This window comes from Falco rusticolus, chromosome 7 (assembly GCF_015220075.1).
Source record: "Falco rusticolus isolate bFalRus1 chromosome 7, bFalRus1.pri, whole genome shotgun sequence".
Classification (NCBI taxonomy): Eukaryota; Metazoa; Chordata; class Aves; order Falconiformes; family Falconidae; genus Falco; species Falco rusticolus.
The window spans coordinates 35,344,651-35,364,835 of record NC_051193.1 but is presented as its reverse complement, the minus strand read 5'-3'; the positions used below and the strand labels follow the sequence as shown (position 1 = coordinate 35,364,835).

The window sequence follows — 20,185 nt, the reverse complement described above, 5'->3', positions numbered from 1 at the left end:
TGCAAGATGTGCTGATGTCCCTCAGCTTGTCCATGATATCCTGATGTCCTGTGGTCACTTTGGAAGACGCCTCATTTGTTATCTGAGAAATCAAGACCTCGGTTGTAGCCTGCTACAGCGGTTTCAGCTCCTGGTGAGGTTGGGGCTGGATCTGGGTGCAGGGCTGTATGGGGGGAGGTGCAGGTGGCGCTCCCCACTTCAGAAGGAGCTCAAGGGCATCACTCTTTACTTTTGCCTATTATAATTAGGTAGCTGACCAAGAGCTAATGCTTGCCATGCTGCTCTAAGAACCTCAGAGCCTCCAAACGGATCTCCATTCTGGGTATATATATATAGGTTATTATATTTTTTTAATTATTTTTTTTTAAAGGGCTTTGGAGCACATCTCTGGAAGGGCTGCTCTAGCTTTATTCCAGAGAGTTGTGGAAGAAATTGCATGACCAAAAGGAGAGCAAGCAAAAGGAACCATTTTACCACGTGGTGGCAATATGGAGATGCCACAGAAAGATTGCTTGGATCTGTGTTGCCCCTGGAGGAAATCTTCCTTCTAAAGAGAGACCTGAAGTAATTTTATGTCTTAAAAGAGAATGGTAAAAGCCTGAAATGTAAATATTTTCAGTTGTTCTAAAGGAAACAATAGGTATGGGAACAATACGTACCTATGAGTAAGCTGTGTCACCTTATGCTGTGGATGCCCATAGCATAGCTATGTGGGACCAAACAAATGGAAAAAGCAGGTTACAGATTAGGGAGAACTTTTCTGAATGAAAGGGCACTAGGAAATGAATAATTAAGACTGAGCTAGAGGAAGCACAGCAGGAGGGGGATTGGCTGGAGGTAATGATAGCGAAAGGAAATGTCTAACTCCTGCTTTGTGCTCTCGACGGATGGATTTATTTTGTGGTGACTGGGATCACCACTTGAACTTCCAGTCCCAGGAGTAAACAATGAACAGGCAGAGAATAAACTCTTCTGGATTTGTAGGAGGTGGTGTGAACCCTCTTTGGCTGGTTCTGTTTTCATGTGAGACTTTCTCTTTCAGAAGAAAGTGTCACATACGTGAGCTGCATGTACCCAGCCTTTGGGTGACATCCCCAGTGGGTCAGTGCCTTGCTGGGGGGATCTGCTCCTCCGCAGGCTGATGGCTCGCAGCACCCTTGGGAACACATCCCCAGCACTGCGGCACATCTCGCAGCTGGCCAGAGCACACAGTCTTCAATGGCAGGTTGTACGTAAGCAAGAGCATCCTCAAAACTGTCGCCATTTTCCCTGCCCAGCTTTTGTGTGCTCCTTGCTCCTTTTTCTGCTGCGTATCGTGCTTGACCAAGAAGATGGAGCTGGAAAGCAGCTGGCAACAGCGAAGACGACTGGTGCCATGGAGTCCTGGCTCCATGGGGCAAGTGATGGGGGAACCACAGGGCAGGAGCAACATTTTGGCTGCTGTGGGGAGAGCCAGGCTTATCTTTGCATGCTCCTCTCTGGGGCTCTACAGAAGCTGGGCTACACAGGGCTGGGAGGGGAAGCAAGGCTCTGGAAAGGGCAGGTGGTGAGCAGAGCTGCGATCCTGCCCCAGGGCTCCTGCCTGTGCTGCAGGTGGCTAGATTTTTTGCCCCGTGAGTAAGGATAAAAACCAGTTTTGTCTTCAGGGCAGCAAATGTCAGGGTTTTTTCCCCTCTGCTTGCTGCAATGTAAGCCAAATCGGCTCTGTGCCTACGCCTGGCGTGCATGCCCCAGCAGGATCCCTGCTGGAGCTGCCAGCGAGGCAGGGATCGGCTGTTGGAGATCCTGGAGGAGCACACCAACCTGGCCTGACCTGCGCTGAATGACAGGTATGACCCATGGGCCTACCCACCTTGAAAGTGGAATCCCCACTGCTGAAAATACTGCAGGAAATATGTGCACAGTTTAAATTGTCAAATAAATTGAATACAGGAGCATATAGAATAATCCCGCCCCTAAAGAAGAATACAGGAATATAACCTTGTTACTTAAATCCCAAATTGCCAAGTTTTGAGATAAGATGTGCTCCATAGTGTGTTTTGCTTCAATATGTTGATAACCTGTTTGCTCTGATAACTGAATAGGTAGAACAGTGTAACAAACCAGTTCAGCCTTGCTTCCTGTAAGGAACAGAAAGACATTTTTAGGAGATTTTTCTAGACCCCCATGGGCTGCGGGAGGAGCTTGCTAGTCCCTACACGCAGACTGGCTCCGTCATGGAGCTGTTTCCAGATTCTGCTTCATCCAGGAGCAAAAACTGCAGTGGAGGCATGGATGTAGGATCCTGTTTTGAAGATTTCCCCATTCTGGTATCATTAACCCTATGCTGGCCCCTGCTATGGGTTATTTTGCCAGCTGTGCTGATTAGTCATTCCCTGTCTCCTTATTCACTTTGCTGTTTCTCCTCAATCCCTTCAATCCTGACACGTATTTCTATTAATCAAGCCCTTCCCCTGTCTGTTTTTTCTGGCTGGATTTGCAGAAGTGGTTTATTTACAAATCTCTCCAGAATTGGCCTCTTACAGTTAAAAGGGACACGGGTGTTGGTTGAAGGAAAGCTGATTTTTGACAAACTCAGCATGAGAATGAGAACAGATGGGGACTTTGATGAATTAGATTTTGCTAAATGTTGTCCTCCTGCAAATCAGCTTGGTTTTCCCTATTAGCATAAGAAGCAGGAAAAAGGATTTAATTTCTCTAAACATTTCTCCTTAATGATCTACCTCTCCAGCTTAGAGATTTATATAGCTGCTTATCAGCAAAGCAGCTGAATTCTTCCCACAGAGAATCGACTGCAATTTTGAGTTCATTTCTGGCACTTCTTCCCTGGGATGAAAACTGTGCTTAGGAGAGGTTGCTGTTTTTAAATGGTATCAATTCAGATTTTTATATGTTTTTAGGTTAACTGAGTGATTTTTTTTTATTTTGAAAGGTCATGAGGAGGCACCAGCACATTCTGGAGGTGCTTTAGGCTCTTTGCTGCTCCCTGGCAGTGCTGCCAGCTCTCCTGTGCCCTGATGCCTGTGCCACGGTGAGCTGCCGTCTGCAGGGTCCCCAAGCAGGGTGGAGGGTGGCATCACTCACTGGCCCTGTGCTTGGGGACCCAACCCACAGCACCCATCGCATCCCACACTGATACAAGACATCACCTGCAAGGTTGCTAGAGCCGATGGGCATCATGGTAGGTGTTGTCCCACCTGTGCTAAGAGCTGCCCCTCTCTGTTGCTTTTTCCAGGTCTCAGCTCCTGGGGTGGAGGTTACAGGGTATGAACAGTGGTGTGACACCTGTGCCTGCACTGCGTTTTGTCCTCACCCTGGGGGATTTACAGCCTGGCTGGGCAGGATCCAAAAAGCACTGGAGGAAGCAGCGCTCTCTCCTCTGGGGAGAGCTTCTCTGCCAGGGGAAGGATGTAATGCTCAGCAACTTGCTGCTCTTCCTTTGTGGTACCTGTTCTCCTTTCCGTCACCGCTCAGAAGTGCAGTCCTAAGGGCAGGCAGTGGGCAGGTGTGGGGGGACCCCAAGGTTCATGCTTCACCTCCACATGCTCGGATGCTAACCTCACTGCACTGATCGCATTTAGGGGTAGTTCAGCTTGCCTGGAGTGGGGTCTCTGAGGGGGGACGAGGGCTCTGCCATGCTCAGGGATGGAGGACGGTTGTAGTAGGTGCCCTGGGATTTATCTGCTGTGTAGGCAAGTGGCTGAGAGAAAGATGGAGCGGAGGCAGCCCCTGGGGCTTTGCCAGGGCTGCTCACCACGTGTAGCTTTGCTGGGTTTTACTGCAGGCTGTTGGTGAAGCATGGAGCTAGCATGTTGTGGGTGATTCAGCTCTTGATGCTGAATGCTGGTTTGTGCTCCCTCCAGCCCAAAGGTTGGAAAACACTATTTCCCTCTCTGATTCTACCTCTGATCCTCTCCCATATCCTCCTGCTCTGTCTGCCACCCAAGGGCCAAAGAGATGCTGCTCTATGGATACCAGACATGGGTGCTGGGTTTGCCAGGGGTGCTGGGGATGGCAGAAATGACCCTGTTAAACTGCTCTTGCAAGGACTCTGGAGTCCCAGGGGAACAGGATCCCATGCTGTCTCACTGTCCCTTTCAGAGGGCGGGAGTCTGCAGGGAGATATTTTTGAAACAGCTCAGCTTTAATTATCCCTTCTGCCACTTGTAGGTCCAAGTCTGGATGGTGAGATAAGGGATCAGATGCCTTGAAGGAAACTGCTTAGCAGAACTGCAGGGATGGTGTGAGTAGCTGAGGATTCGCACGCACTGTGAGTAGTGGCTTGTGCTGGGGGACAGGGCTCTGTGGGCAGGGGCAACCTATGCACCCTGGAGGTCCCATCTGCCTCGTGGGGCAGTAAGCAGGGAGGGCCCGGGGGCTCAGCCTTCCCAAGGACACTGCCTTTCCTTTGACTCCTGGGGCTGAAAGCTCTAAGTCTTCATTTTGGTTTTTTTTTTTTTCCCCCCTCCTCTGCTCCCCTGAAGCGGCACAGCTCTGATTTATCACGTTGGTCACACTGTCTTTAGCGTTGTCCATTAGTCTGAAACTACTATCATCTTCTGCAGTGTATTAGGTACCACAGCATCTCCTTTTATATTAGCCTGTCTTACCGTGTCCAAGTCACTGGATAAATGGAGACTGAAGCAAGCTGCTGCAGCCAACTGTCTGGTAGGCATTTTAATTTCCCGTGCTGTAGGCTGCGTTGATCACAGAAAGCATACTGGGGACATGAAGAGCTGGCAGAGCATGGGAGGGAGTGGGAAATTTCCCCGCCTGGCTATCACTGTAAGCCCTCAGCACCTCCCATCCTGCCTTTCCATGGCACCCTTGTAGTGGGGCTGGCAGGGACTCAGCACCCTGTCCTTGGCTGGTGCGCAAAGGTCTCCTCCACGCTTTGGTCTTCTGCTTCCCAGGCTGTTGCAAAGCCTGGCCCAGTGCTGCCCGTGAGAAGCCCACTTACCCAAACCTGTGTCTTCCTCCATGGCAGAGCAGGCAGGGTCTGGCATGGCTGCCCCTCCGGTTGTTCCATGTGGGGTGTGTAACCTGGTGGCTGCTCGCTTCCCAGGGGAAGGCAGCTCTTTTTGCTGTTAAGTACTGAGTTTTGGTGGCTCCAGAAAACAGCTGGGCAGCAAGTTCCATTTTGGAGGCTGGGGTGGTTGCGGCTGCACCAGCAGCAGATCCTGGCTGGAGCTCAGCCTGCTGCAGCCACAGGCTTCCTGAGCTGATGGCTGGAGAGGAGGGAACCCAGGGGCTGCTAATCCTGTCAGACCTGTTAACGGCTCCAGAGAGTGACTCTGAAGGATCCCTCAGTGTTAAACCAGACCTTCCTAACTGAATTTCTTTTCCATTTAATTTCACCCAGCTAGAAGTAATAGGAAGGGGTCCAGGCATAGACTAATAGTCTTGGTGCCCAGGGCTGCGCGCGTGCTTGCCCAGGCGTGAGTCAGAGCTTTGCATGAGGATGGGTTATCCACAAGCCTGGGGGCACGGAGGCTCTGGCCTCATCATTCTCCTCCAAGGGAAGAAGGCTTGGCTCCAGAGGTCTGATGGCTCTAATAGCAACTTGTCTCCGATGGTGGCCAACGCTGTCCCCAGGCTTGATCTTGACACCCGGCTGCCTCACCGCAGAGTGATCTTCCCAGGTGCTCATCGCTGCTGCAGATGGGGTTTCAGACTGCTGCTGGAGATGCTCGGGGGCAGGTGAGTAAGCCTGGAGAGTTGAAAAGCCAGCCTTTTAGGTAAAGCTGAAAATGCGAACCCCATGTGTGCTGATGACACCAGCCGGGCAATGCAGTGGGGAACTACCCTCAAGGAGCCTTCTCCAAACTGCCATAGTCCTATCTTTTGCCCCCTGCCTTGCTCAAACCATCCTGGAGAGCATCCCACAGAGGGGTGCTTCCCACCTTCCCGTTGAAGGATTTGTGAAGCAATGTGTTGAACCTTGCAAGTGAATAGAGAAATGGGAGGTGCGTCTCCTGGGGAGAGACGTGCCAATAAATCCATGGGAGACAGATCCACCTAGCTGGAACGAGGAGCACTCAAATGCTGTTTGGCTTGAGTCTCTGGCAGGGTGTTTCGAAGAAAAGCCAGCCTGCAAGATTAAAGGTTTAGTCAATGACTGCACAGATGTCTTGGACATCCGAGATGGTTCATCCAAGCTGCGATCATGGAGCTTCCCGGTGACAACTGGGAAGGGGTAGATCATCTTTCATCTCTCACCCGGTGCCTAATTTAGTTGCGAAGGACGTTTGTGCATCTTCAGAGCCATAAATCACTCTAATGGTTAGGTTTTAATCAGAGATGGCAGGCTCATGTGCTGAGATCGTATCACATATGCCGATGATCATCTCTTCTGTGGGAAATGAGGCATTTGTGCATGTATATTGTGTGTGTGTACAGGATAAATTACTCAAATGGGCTCTTGCTAAGAAATTATGCTGGTTTAATCCTGAGCTTTGTGCATCACAGTTGTTATTATGTGAGAGAGAAATGGGAACAGCGACAAGCTTGTACTTCTAACGGGGGAGTGAGTGAGTCTTGATCAAGACTTTAGTGTGTGATCTGTATTCACAATGGCTTGTCTGACCGCTCCTCCTTGGGTTTTATGTCTGCTTTTCTGTTTTAATCATTTAATTGTATTGGATTTTCTGGAAGGAGAAAGAGTCCCTTTATGTGAACTCCTCCTATAAGACTGAAAAATGGAGTTTAATTATCTCCCCTTTATTTATTTATTTAAATGCCAAGGGCTTGCAATCCTTAGCAGGTGCTTCTGCAAAGCTGCTCTCCTTGACGGGATGCTAAAATGAGAAGCTTCCAGGGGACATGACTCATTTGCAGTGTGAGTTACTTGTTCTGCTTCGCTGAAAGCATAAGCAGTATCAGAGGAGATGTGATTACTCACGGCTGCTCTTTCAGTCAGTACTGAGCTTAGAAACTATGCAGGCAGCACAGGCACGATCCGAAGTGCGGCTGCATGGTGAATTATTGATAAGGGAATAATAGCAACTGGATATAATCTCCTTGCGGAATATGGGGAGTAAATCTTCTCTACTGTACAGGGAGTAAATCTTCCCGTTAGAAGAACACTTCCCAGCCAGGGGAATAACGGCAGCGGGAGGTTTTCCCTGAATGAAGAGCATACAAAAAGAGGCCCTGGGACATCCAGCATTGCAGGGAAAGGATTTGGCTGCAAGAGAGACTGTTTGACTCACACACTCACTCTTCGTTTGGGAACTTCTATATACTTAGGTAAGAAGAGCTGCAGGTCCTCCAGGAGAAAGAGGTCATTTAAACTCTGGAATTAAAACAGACATCCCCTTACCTGTCAGGGCAGGTAGAGAGGAGTGGGTGGCAAGATCAGAAATGGGTCAATGGGGATTCCCTGGGCTGCCCTTGTCTGAGCTGGTGGATCAGATGGCCCAGGGTTAGCCTGGTGTTGTGCTTCCAGGAGCATCCATCGGCCATCCCAGAGACCTGATGTGCGCAAAGCCTGGCACCTTGCATTGCCTGCTCTGCCACGGCAGGTGGACAAAATGCACAGGGGTGTTTTGTGGCCCAGGCAGTGTCCCAGCGCTTGTGCTTTGCCTCCCAGCCCTGCCGCATGAAAGCAGAGAGGGGGAGATTGTCCCCTGCCCTGCGCAGCCTCCGATGGCCAGGGGCTTGTGATGGGGCATCACAGTGCCTAAGTGCCCTTTTGTCTGTGCTGCTGCGGGGCTTGTCTCGCTGGGGATTTAAGTGAAATGTAGACTCAGCTCCTCCTGGATGGATGGGAGAGGTTGTCCACTGGCCCTTTTTAGTGGCCTATTATGGTATAAGGAATACAAATGTGTGTGTCTGGGCAGCTGGAGCAGAGCTGCAGTGCTGGGGGAGGGGATAGCATCACCGGCTGGCTAGGGAGGCAGGAGGGCTGCAGTGCAAGCCTGGCCGGCAGGTAACTTTTTTGTTTCCAACTTAAATAATGCAAGCATGTCTGCTGGTTTTGGTAAGCTTTTCTCCCAAAGTGGTTCACTGCGCACAGCGGAGGAGAGGGGGATGTCTCATCATGCCCTGTAAAGGATGAGAAGTGCCCTGTGGCTGGAGCTGCCACGCTTCAGATACGCCGTGGGCTGGCATGGGGCTTGTGGATGCACAGAGCGATCTGTCTGCAGAAAACACACGGGAAGGGCAAGGCTGGGCAAATACTCTTGACGAAAGGACCATCTGTCAAAAACATGTGATTTACACCAACCTGATGGTGTTTGGAGAACCAGCCTTGCTTTACTGGCTAGCCATCTGGTTGTCACAGGCTGAGTTTGCACTGGCAGGGAGGGAGGGACTTTTTCACCCCCCCAGGGCTATGTTCTTCATGTTCAGTATTGGAGAACAAAACGCAGCCTGTGATTTGGGGAAGGTGCATTCATTTCCTCATCTTCATATGGATTTCTTGCTCTCCCCATGGTAGACCACAGACTGCCTGGTGGGTTTGCTCTGACCTCTAAGGGCAGCTGATGCTCAGCTGAAGAGGATACAGGGCTTCACCGTGTCCCCAGCATTTTCATTTCCTCAGCTGGAGGACAGAGAGGGTTATATTGGCTTTGCTGCCACCTCCAGCTCAGCTGCTTTGCTTGGGGGGAACCTGTTGCAAAGTTGGGGTGAGTTGGTGCCTGGGGAAAACTCAGCAAGTATGAGATGACTGCCCCACCTCAGGAAAGGGAAAATGTATCTGCTGTTGTGATAGGACAAGGGGTAATGGTCTCTAAACTAAAAGAGGGTTGATTCAGGCTAGATATAAGGGAGACATTTTTTTTTATGCTGAGGGTGGTGGGACACTGGCGCAGGTTGCCCAGAGAGGTGGTAGGTGCCCCATTCCTGGAAACATTCCAGGCCAGGTTGGATGGGGCTCTGAGTGACCTGGTAGAGTTGTAGATGTCCCTGCTCGCTGCAGGGGGGTTGGGCTAGAGGGCCTGTAAAGGTCCCTTCCCACCCAAACTGTTCTATGATTCTGTGAAAATGAAGCAGCACACCTGAGGTTTTGCAAGGCACCTGTAACGGAGCTGTGAAGAGAACTTGGATCTAACAGGCTTCATACTGGGAGTCATAACCAAAATATACTTCTCGCTTCTGCAGGCAGCGAGTTCTGCTTGGCTCTGCTGTCTGTGCCAGTGCCTGGCCTCCGGAGAGCCGGACTAATTGCTTGCTGCATGGTGCCACTGTGCTCAATAGATGGATTGGAAGATTGCAGCCCAATTGAAACCAGTGGAGTGATTTGGGGACTAGTTTTTTTGTTTGTTTGTTTTTTAAGTCTTAAGTGCTCTGATCCCACGTGGGAGGCTGTTACTGCTTCTGAACTTCTCACTGCTGTCAGTGCTGGCTTTGCCAGGAGCTGAGTGATCACTGCAGACCCACCATACCATTGCAACCATCCTGAAGCATGTCAAGTACTGAGGATGTGAGCTCTGTGTGCTGGTGAACACTTCTAATTAGCGTATGCTGAGTGTTTGACGGTAAATAATACAACAACGTCAAAATGTCTCGGCCATTGTCTGTGCATCCTTCATCATTGGTGCTTGTTGCCACCTTTGTGAATACGATGGATGGAGAACAAGGTTTTGTATAAAAGGATGAGCGGGGGGTACGGTAAGGGGAAAACTTTTTGGCATGGAAAAGCTGAAGACAGACTCACTGGAGCCATTACTGACCCTCCTGCCGCCTTTAGCTGTGCTGGGTTTTTCCCGTTCACATGCTGGTGTAGCCGCAATCATGCTCCTTGGCTGTGTGCGTGGCTGCACTGCAGACCGGTGCGTGGATGCTCGCAGTGTTGTCACTTCCCTAGCTGCATTCTTGGTGGGGGGGATGGGGGGGGGCGGATAGTCTGGGGACCACCAGTCCCGAGAGCTGCTCCTGCAACAGAGCAGGTGACACCTGGACTGAGCTGACACTCAGTCCCTGATGATGACTGCAGCAGAGGATTGCTGCAAAACCAGTGTGTTCCCAGTTTCCCCTAGTTTGCAGGCAGCTGGGGTTTAAGTGAGCTGTAGAAGGTCATGTTTTCAAGCTCAGGTGTGTACACAGGTAAGAAATCTGGGCTTTGTGTGGATCAAATGAGTTTCCAGTATCCCTGCTGCAGACCTTCAACGTTAGGGACTGCTAGGGCCCCTCTGGGCTCTGGTGCCAACCCTGTGTTTTCTCAAGTGTTTGGCTGGGTGCTGTCTGGGGCATCGTCTGTCACCGTGCATGGCTGGAAGGGGTGCTGGGGAAGTTTCCCAGTTGCAGGGATAGTAATTTTGGGGGTTGTGGCTTGGCTGTGCCGCCATGGAGAGCCACATCTGGACTGTATTTCTGGGAATCTATAGAGCTCTCACTCAATTATAGTGGGACACTTGTCAGCAATTTCTTGGTTTTATTTCCTGCAACTTTCCAAACTCGGTGGTTTTTTTGGGTTTTGTTGTTTTTGTCTTGGTTTTTTTTGAAAAAAAAAAAAAAAAAAAAGAACAGGGGAAAGAAAACCCCAACAAAAACTCCAAAGCACATGACATAGGGCTGAAGTTCACCAGGAGTGGACTTTTTTCTGGACAGGAATGAATAAACTTCTGCTGTAGTGGTGTGTGTGCAGGAAGAACAAGGCTGCCTAGAGAGGTGGTCAATGCCCTGAGCCTGTCCATGTTTAAGAGGCATTTGGATAATGCCCTTAATAATTTGCTTTAACTTTTGGTCAGCCCTGAAGTGGTCGGGCAGTTGAACTAGGTGATTGTTGTGGGTTCCTTGCAACTGACATAGAATCACAGACTGGTCTGGGTTGAAAGGGACCTTAAAGACCATCTAGTTCCACCCCCCTGCCACAGGCAGGGACACCTCCAACCAGCCCAGGTTGCTCCCAGCCCCATCCAGCCTGGTTTTGAGCACTTCCAGGGATGGGGCATCCACAGCTTCTCTGGGCAACCTGTTCTGGGCAACATAGTCTACTCTGTTCTATTCCTGCTGTGGATAAGAGATGCTCGGTGACATGTTTTGGAGCACCTTCAGACCTTTCAGGGCAAAAGTGGCCAGCAAGTGACGCAGAATGCATCTGCCTGATACTCTGGTCCCTGCCTGTGCTGTGCATCACCCTCCTGTATGGGCACTGGAGATGGGATAATCCTTTAGCCAGACCTGTGCAACAGAAAATGAAGGTCGTCGTTCAGTAATCTTTGCCTAAAAGCACATAATTAATTCTGATACATTGATATGGGAACTTTAAATTGATTTAATGGCAGGTGTAAAAGAAGAATACTCAAGGGTAGCCGACATCTGCAGTTTTCACTGCCCTGATATATATATAGGAGCTTTTAAATAATTACATTTTGTTATTGACACTGTCAATGCTAACACATATATTTAAAACAGACCAGTGCTGAATTGTGCTTTTTTTTCTTTTTTTTAATTGAACCGAAGTGATCACACTTGGAGAGTTCCTTGTTTTTCAAAGAAACCCTTGAACCAGTGGAGCTTGTTGTCCTCTGTCTCTCATCTCATGAGGCTTCATTTCATCACCTTCTCCGGAAACAGACTTAATGTTTAGCATTAACAGACCTCATAGATGTCACAGAGCAATGATAGTCAGTGTTGGGCCTTAATTCCCCCCCAAATTTGACACCTGTTGATGCACTGTGTTGGAATGAGCTCTGCAGAGTCATTGAATCTGGCTTTTGCCAGCACATTATCTTTGTGCGTGGGCATTAGATCAAAACCCATTTATCAACGCAAGATCACAATCACTTGGCTCCAACGGAGAGAAAATCCCTCCTGGCCTGGAAAACATTGGCAGCAGGTTGGCAGAGGAGGCAGCCGGGCAGCTTTCAGCCCTCCTCCTGTGTCGAGGCTTGGCTCTGCTGCCATCAGTCCTTCCCTGGAAAGCTCTTGCCTGGTTGGCGGTGTCAGCCAAAACATCGACATGCCCTGATGTCTGTAGTGTTTTTTTCTAAGCATTTGGCACAAATGTGCCTCCTGCTGAAATCACTCAGGTATCTCTTCTGTATTTGGACAGGGATGAGCATCTTCAGTGCAGGCCTGGATCAGTGATCCTGTTCCTCAGGAAGACTGGCAGGAGACCAGGCTACCCAAAATGTTTTCCAGCACTTCCGAGCAGGTACCAGGAGGATTCTCCTCTGCCTGGGAGGACAGCTGAGAGCAGACCCTGCTGGAAAGAAAAGTCTAGTCTGCTGCTGTAACAAGATCGTTTGGGCATTTTCCTTCAGGTGATGCTACTCAAGGCCATCTTAGGCTGGTCAAAGCAAAAGTCTGTGTCCTGCCAGCTGGTGGGATGGAGACAACTGCTGTTCTCCCTTTCTTATGTGCAAATCAGCACATCCCAACCTCATTCCCAAACTTCCATCTTCCTTGAAGCACCGACACCAACAGAGCTGGATTGTGTTCAAGGCTAGCCACCTCATGCATCTAATAAAAAGCCCCTGTAGGTGTGCATCTTCTCTCTGGCAACAAGGGATGCAGCAAAGAACCGTGGGACCCCCATGTCCACAGCCTGGCTATCAACAAGGTCAGTGGTGTCAGGATCTCCTGGGCTGGAGAAGCTGCACCAGGAACCTCATGCTAAATGACTATGGAGCCATCATTTGTGAACCTGTCTTTTCCTGTTTTGAAATGATGAACACTTTTGGTCTCCACAGTATCCTGCCCAGAAAATTCCACAATTTAGTGATGGGTCTGTTCTTCAGTCAGTTTTAAACCAGACACTTGATAACTCCTTCAGCTGCCTTAGTTCTTGTATTTTGAGAAATGCCAAATCACCTTCTTCACACCTCTGGCATCCCCTCGTTGGTCCCTGCTGTGGGCTAGACCTGGTTTTCATAGTGTTTCCTGCCAGCATGCCTCTGTGCCTTGGCCATTTCCAAACCACATGTGGAGTATTTCACTCTGAGCCCTGCTCCCAAGTGAGGGATGTCTGCAAAAGGAAATCAAGGCATTCCTGCAATATTTATCATACAGGGAAGTTCAGCATCTGTTGTTTCCTCTGAAGCTCCCCAGGACCAGCCTTCAGCTGCTTTTGCAGGTCACCTGTGTCACTTCGGAGCTGCTGCTCCACTGAGCTTCGTGGCTGCCCAGAGAGAGGGTGACATCAGCACCTCTGAGAGCTGCTCTGCATCCTGGGGCTGTCCCGTCGTGCAATGTGGTGCTGTGGTAGCACAAGAAAGTGTTGAGGGATGTAAGCTCATCTACTGTGATTTATTTTCTTTCTTCACCTGCCTTACAGAAATCCCCACCCAAAACCCTCACAAATTCTGGGGTTTGGTGCCTGCCTTCTTGTCTCTTCTCTCCTGTTTGTGGTTTCTGCACAGGACCAGGTTTTCACTGCTCTGATGGCTCTGGGGAGTGTAAGCTGTGGCAATCGCTGCCAGTATTTGGATGAGAACCTGCTTCTGGTGGGTCTATTTCCCTCATCCTTGAGATAGTCAATACTTCTAACCTCCTTCTCACCCCATTAGAGCTCCCCCCTTGCACTTTATCTCCCAAGTTAATTTGTCTTGTGTCATCTGCTCACTCTTGCCATGCAATTTTCTTCAAGGCTGATGAGGAAGCACCTGACAGGAATCCTTTCCCATCTAAGTACCTGCAGACCTTCATCAGTAAACCCAAAAAAGCACTGCCAGATGAAGGTTCTGGAGCCTTATTTTATCAGAAAGCTTCTCTGGCTTGCAAATGTTGCTGACTCTGACATCCCAAATCCACCCAAATGCTTCAAGCATCCCAGGGGATTGCTCAACAGGGATGGAGCTTGATCTCAGAGAAGGTATCCCGCCCTCAAGCATCCCCTTCAGCTCTGCAGCATCCCATGGGGCACCTGTACCACCGCAGGGGTGAATGGGGTGCCCCATGGGAAAGACTGGGGCCCTATGGCTGGCTGAGGCTCTGATGGGGTGCTCACTGCTTTGCATCCAATGGAGCACCCAAGGGTGTGTTTATTCTTGGCACTGACTGGCTGTGTCTCAGGTTTTGCCCTCTCTCATTTGCCGGTCTGAGATGTCTCATTCGGTCTTGGAGCTGCTCTGAATTGCAAATCCTGCTTCCAGTCCCTGATCCCAGCTTCTGTGTCACTGTATAATTCATGGCCCCAGGGACAAGGGGTTCAAATACAGCCCAGAAGGAGTCATGGCACGGGGAGGGGAGAGGAGAGCAACGAACGTGTCTGGGAACGTAACACCCTGCTTTTAGCTGATAGACCATGGCCATGATTTGAGCTGTGTGCAATGCATCACCATCTCCCTCCGAAGCAGGATATGATTAAGATGGTGTTTTTCTTAAAAGCACCGTGCCAAACAGGGGTCTCTGGGGTGGGAGGCACGGTCTGGTGGGGCAATATCCAGTGTACTGCAGCCAGGCCAGCCACTGCAGGCTCCTCACCCACAAGTTTGGCATTGTCAGGCTTTCTGGGCAGTTTTCAAAGTCTGAGGATAATTAGCTGCAAGGGACTTCTGCCAGCACTGGGGGAATTGTCTTGGAAGTGATGGCTAAATGGGGAGGAAGAGGAGGAGGGGCCACCCTTCCCACGCAGCCCAAGACACAGTACCCCTCTATTCCCAGTCTGAGAGTAACATGCACCATGTGTGGGGGATGCTCTTTCAAGATGCTCTCCAGCTTGCTGGCTGGCTGGGGGATGGCCATCATGCAAGCGCAGCTCAGTGTCACCGCCACGACAGCAGAGGTGTGGGAGGAAAGAGCTTTGTCCCTATAAATTTAATTCCTTTACAGGCAGTGTCACCTTGGGGCTGGCAGGTAGCAGCAGCTGGAGAGCTGGGCTGTAAATCACTGCTGCCCGGTGTTTTTCGGCTGCTCCCCCTGCTTTGGGTCCATCAGCGGTGAATCAGAGTGGCTCCAGATGACAGTGCTCAGGTTGCTCACCCATGTGTGTTTCGAGGATTTACAAGTACAGGGGTGAGAGGCTGAAGAGAAACCAACTGCTCTGCTAACTGGGGAGGCTGCAGCTCTGGGAGGAGCTGGGGAGGGGCATGGTGTGCCCTACGGGGGAGGTGGGGGGAGACGCAGGTGCCTCTGTGCGGGGACCGGGCACAGCTTTGCTCTGAAGGAATCAAGTGAGATGGAGCTGTGCCTTTGGGAAAAAGAGGGGGAGAAAAGAACAATCCAGTCTTTGAAGAGATTCTGAAAATAACTGATTTTTTTTCTTTCTTCCTTTTCTCTTTGCCTCCTTGTTCTCTCAGACGTGTGGGATGGGGAGGTCCCATGGGCTGGGGGCAGTCTTTGCTTTGAGAAAGAGGAGTTGATGGCAAGAGCAGGAGCACAGGGAGGGGAGATCCTACTGCAGGCCCCCAGGGGATTCATTCAGCCCTTCTCTGTTTGCCCTTAAAATGGGCACAACAGGATGATTTGGGTTTCCTGGTGTTTTGCAAGGATACATTTTTTACATGTGATGTTTTCAGTGACCTCAGTAATACTTGTTGATGCAGAGAGCTGGCGCTTGCTGCAGTCAACAGGATGGGTAGCATCTCTGGATGCTGGATCAGGTCCTGGATGTGGTCTTGGGGGGTGGCTGGTGTCCCTCTGAGCCCGCAGACCTGCCTGGAGACCGGTGGCTCTTCTGATATGTCACATCTCCCCTCCAAGGCTTGAGCTATTCAGCAGATACGTCTAACAGGAATGCAAAGGGGACTGGGAAAGCAGCTTCCCCGCAGGACAGAGGGGTCTGGGCTGGGACCAGCAGCCAGGCTGCACAGACCTGGGGGCGAGGAGGAGGCAGGCGAAAGCAGACCCTACATCCAGCCCACTCCTCCTCCAGGAGCAACTGGGAAGTTTCAAGCTCCTGCCTGGGAGGTGCAGGGCTGGGTGCCCCTTGCCCCACCAGACCCTGGCTTGTCTGCAGCAAGGACTGGGGGTCATTTTAAGCCCTTGTTGATATGACTTACCTGTGAAGCTCAGGGAGGAAAGCAGAGCCAAGCCAGTCTGGAAACAAGATGCAGCAAGTCTCGCAGCAGAGTCCTGAAAATCCTCTGATCCATATTGGGGTGAGAACTCGGGGGGGACGACAGCAGAGCAGAGCTGCTTCAGCTCTTCTGGGTCAGGAGCAGCAAGACACCTTTGTGGGTGCTGAGATGCTCTGCAGGAACAAAGGCTGACCTGAGCTGCGAGGAGAGGACATGTGAAGATAGGAATGTGGGGGATTCCGTGCTATTGCTTGAAAAAGCCCAGAGGAGGCAGAGCTGAAATCTCATTTGAAGCTCTGCTTCATGCTCTTTTTTTCCTGATTTTAATTGTTATTTATCTGAAGCCTCAAATTCTGCCTTTATTTCATATTTGTGCCTCTTTGTGAGGCCCTAAGAGTACAAGTCTCTGGGCCTTGGAGAGGCAGAGTCAGCGTGGTGGTGGGGCAAAGGATGTACCAGCCTGGGCATGGGTAAAGGGACCTCTTTATCCCTCAGCCTTGGATGGGGAGCTCTCACAGCTCGGCATAGGGCAACAGTGAGTGGGACATGTTTGTGTGTGGTGGTGCCAGGGTTCTGTGTGCCCTCTCTTAAAGTTATTAATAAAAATCATAAATGTATCAAGATCAATCCCTGTGACAGCTTGGCTCAATACTTCAGTGCTCTCTTCTCACCCGTCTCTTTGAAGGGATTATTTTAATATGCACATCTCCCCTCAGACATATGTAATGAGAGGTCAGACCGGATCCTGCATGCTTTTTGTCTGCAAATAACGTGCCTGCAGCCGTGCTTCTTCCTTTCTCCCTCCTTGCAGGTCTGGCAGAAGATTCCTCTGTAGCTTCTCAGCTCCCGGGCACCCATGGTGCATCCCAACCTCATGCTGTGTCAGCTGCTGTGACTGGAGAAAAGCCATGCACTGAGGGCAACAGCCCTGTGCTGGGGCTGTGGGGCCAGAGAAGACCCCAGACCACCTCCCCCCATAGGTGAATGTCCCTTCCCTGATGGGTGGGATGGTCATGGGGAAGGTGAGGATGAAGCTTTCCGTTTTAGCCCAAGCCAGCGGTTGGATTTGGCTCAGATTGGAATGGCTGGGCAGATAGTGTTGATCTCTTGGGAAAGCTCATCTGAGAAGGTCCCTCTTCCTCCATCCACTCCCATGGAGGACATGCCCATCTTGCTGCCAAACTGGAGCTTGCCCTGAGCTACCTGCTCACCCTGTGCCAGCCCTGCAGGATGCTCTGCTCCTGGCCCTGGTGGATTTGGGGGTGGGGTCCCATGGCAGCGAGGCTTCTGGGGGAGCTGGAGTTACTGGTGGCATGCTGCACCCCAGCAGAGCTGGGCGTGGGCTTGCAGGGGGCCTGGGATAGTGGCCACGGGTCACAGCAAGTGGCTGGTTTCCTTCTTTCCATCACAGGCTAGAGGGCTGGGGCTTGGTTTTGTTTGTTTTTCTCATCCTTGTTTGAAAACTCATTTACTTTAATAACAGCTCTGCTGATGTTTGAAAGACAGGTTTCCCTTTTCTGAGCAATTGCTTGTCTCAAGAAGCAGACTCGGTGGTTCAGGAGGAGGAGGAGGGAACCCCATGTGATTATTTTTTTTTTTCCCCCTTTGTAGACATCCTCTTCAGCCATACCCACTCATCGTGGAGGGGCTGGAGCAGCCCAGCTGCAGGAAAGAGCCGTGCCATCAGCATTTTGTGGAAATGGTGATGTCACACCTGTACAATGATTTGGGAAAAAGGTGGTAGCTCACGGAGAGCTGATGACAGGTACTCTGTGGCATGACAGAGAAGCGTGACCCAGCCTCGGCACACGTGATGCAGCAAGCATGGGTGCACGGGAGTCATGGGGACCTGAGATCAAAGCCACAGCTGCACCAAGCTTTCCCGGCTAGATGTGGTTTTCAATAAAGGAACTGGGCAATTATTGCTCTACAGCTCCACAGACTATATGCAAATAATTATTAAATTATTATTAAATTATTATTAAATGATTGAGAAGGTGTGAGGAAGAATTTGCACCAGGTGGCTCAGCCTCAGCACCAGGGATGTTACACCTTGATGGGAAGGGAGGTTGGGCGGTTAGCCCACCTGAAGAGGGGCATCCCGAACACCAGGACACCCATCATTTTGGGGTAAGACTATCTTTGAGAAGATGTTTACCGTCCCAGCGTGAAAAATAGGATGTGATGAAACACAGAAGACTATCTCCATGTCCTCAACTGCCACCCCATTATTTCCAGGTCACTGGGAAGGCTGTGAGAAGGGGCTGGCACAGGAGCCGGTGACAGCCCTCTGCAATGGTGGCAGCTTTAGGGTGACAGCAAACCATCGCCATCACAGCCCTATCTCTTAGCTGGGTTGTGCACTGATGCAATGCACAAACCCCATAGCGAGGGTGTCTATGGTAACTTCAGCCTGCTTTTTGTTTTTCTCCAAAAAGGATGGCAATAGTAAAGTCAATAAATAAGCCAAAATATCCTCAAGCAACTGTTGTACAGGCTGGAAGGGGGCACAGGCTCCAGCTTTCCCTCCTGGCTGCAGCGTTCACCTTGACCAGACTCTCTAAGGGTACATAAGCCACCAGCAGAGAATTAATGGGGTAAATTACGGTTTGTCAAGGAAAACTTTCCAGAAATGCCTTCCCCATAGCACTTCTGCAGGGCTGGTTGGTGCATAGCTGGGCTGGGAGCAGAGAGCTGGGGGATATCTAAAGGATGTTTTGGAGGACCCTCTCATTAAGGATGGTTTTGGGGTCAGCCCTCCTGTTGGGCTTATTCAAGCGTGGACCAGGGGCTTTTGTGGCCCCTTGGGACAAGACCCTGTGGAGATGTTCTCCATGGAGGAGACCATGGAGTGGGTCTGTGGGCATGCGTGAGCCAGAGGACTAAGCCCCCTCCAGCGCCGTGGGGCCGGGGAGTGCCGGCTGTGGGGTGGAGCGGCTGCCGGGACAGGTGAGGTGCAGCTGGCGGAGGGCAGGGACAGGCAGAGCCGGCTGAGCCGCTTCCCACGCGTGCATGCAGAGACGCCCGCCGTGGTGGCTGCGGGCTGGAGGCAGCGGTGAGGGGCCATGGCGGTTTCTCCTGGGCTTCCTTTGTGTTCACCCCATGCTGGTGAGAGCAGAGTATGGTGGCGGGGCTCTGGCTGCTGACCCCCCATCGGGGTGGGTTTATCCGAGAATCAGTGGGATGCACCTGGGGCGTGTGATGCCTTGTTTGCACAAGTGGATCCCCACAGCCCACCCGCGCCACGGTGGGCTCCTGGAGCCTAGACGTGCTGCCTGCCCAGGCAAACCCCTCCTGCCCCACCACAACACCCTCGGCTTGGGCAGTTCTGGAGCTGCTGGTGGCATTTCTCTCCCTGCTTGTACAGGGTTTGTGTGCCATGGCAGGGTGGGGGGCTCAGAGGCACGCCCCAGCTGCCAAGGATGCTAGGTGGGTGTTTGCAGCTCCCCTCCAGCTCTTCTGCAACCACTTTCTATTTCCCTCTCCCTCCTCCTTCCTCCTCACTCTCCTGCCTGATTTAAGGATAAAAGAGAGCCCACAGGCAGCCCCGTCCCCTGCTACCCACCCTCCCAAAGGCTTGGAGTCTTCCTTCCCTCCATCTTAGTGCAGCACCTGGCACGTGGTCCCTGCTCCAAAGGAGGAGAGGAGGTCCTGGGACAAAGACATGTCATATGATATCTGCCAGGAGGATGCTGGAGGTAGCCGCGTCGTGGCCCATGGGGCTGATCCAGAGGCAATGGCATGGTGCTCTCTGCTCCAGCTCTGCTCCAGCTCAGCTCTGGCTGTGCTCGCCTTTGGTCCCCATCGTGGAGCTGCAGGTAAGGTGGCTGATGTCAGGGCCTCACAGCTAACACGGTTCTCCCCAGCACCCTGGCCTCCACATGGACAAAATTAGCTCGTCTTCTTCCAGAAGATTTGAGGGGGAAAAAAAAAAAGGCAAAGAAAACACCTCAGCCTTTGTTCAGGGAGACAAGGGCCACAGCCTGCTCAGATGGAATTTATTTTGTGCTCAGTAATTCAATCCATTCGGTCTCAGGATGTGGCCAGGAGAGTTGAGCCAAAAAATGCAAGTTTAAAGCAGCTAAATTTTATGCTGTGTATACGGTTAAGTTTGGGGTTGGCTGAGACAAGCAGTTTCCATGGTTTTTGCAATTTCTGTTGTAGCAACAAGCTCCTGATGAAATGGAAGGGCCAGGAGGCATGTGGTTCTCCGGCGAGCTGTGGTCAGAGAGGGGCACTGGGGGAACTGGGGCAGCCTGGGCGGGGGACAGGGCTTA

General features: G+C 51.2%; 1 long non-coding RNA gene across 1 annotated transcript; it reads left to right on the top strand.

Moving 5' to 3' along the window:
* The first annotated feature begins 341 nt into the window (after positions 1 to 341).
* Positions 342 to 18,338, top strand: LOC119150952. The gene is made up of 5 exons (XR_005105239.1): positions 342 to 1,829; positions 2,933 to 3,031; positions 3,236 to 5,700; positions 16,720 to 16,888; positions 17,520 to 18,338. It is a non-coding gene; the product is annotated as an uncharacterized LOC119150952 (long non-coding RNA).
* The last annotated feature ends 1,847 nt before the right edge of the window (positions 18,339 to 20,185 follow it).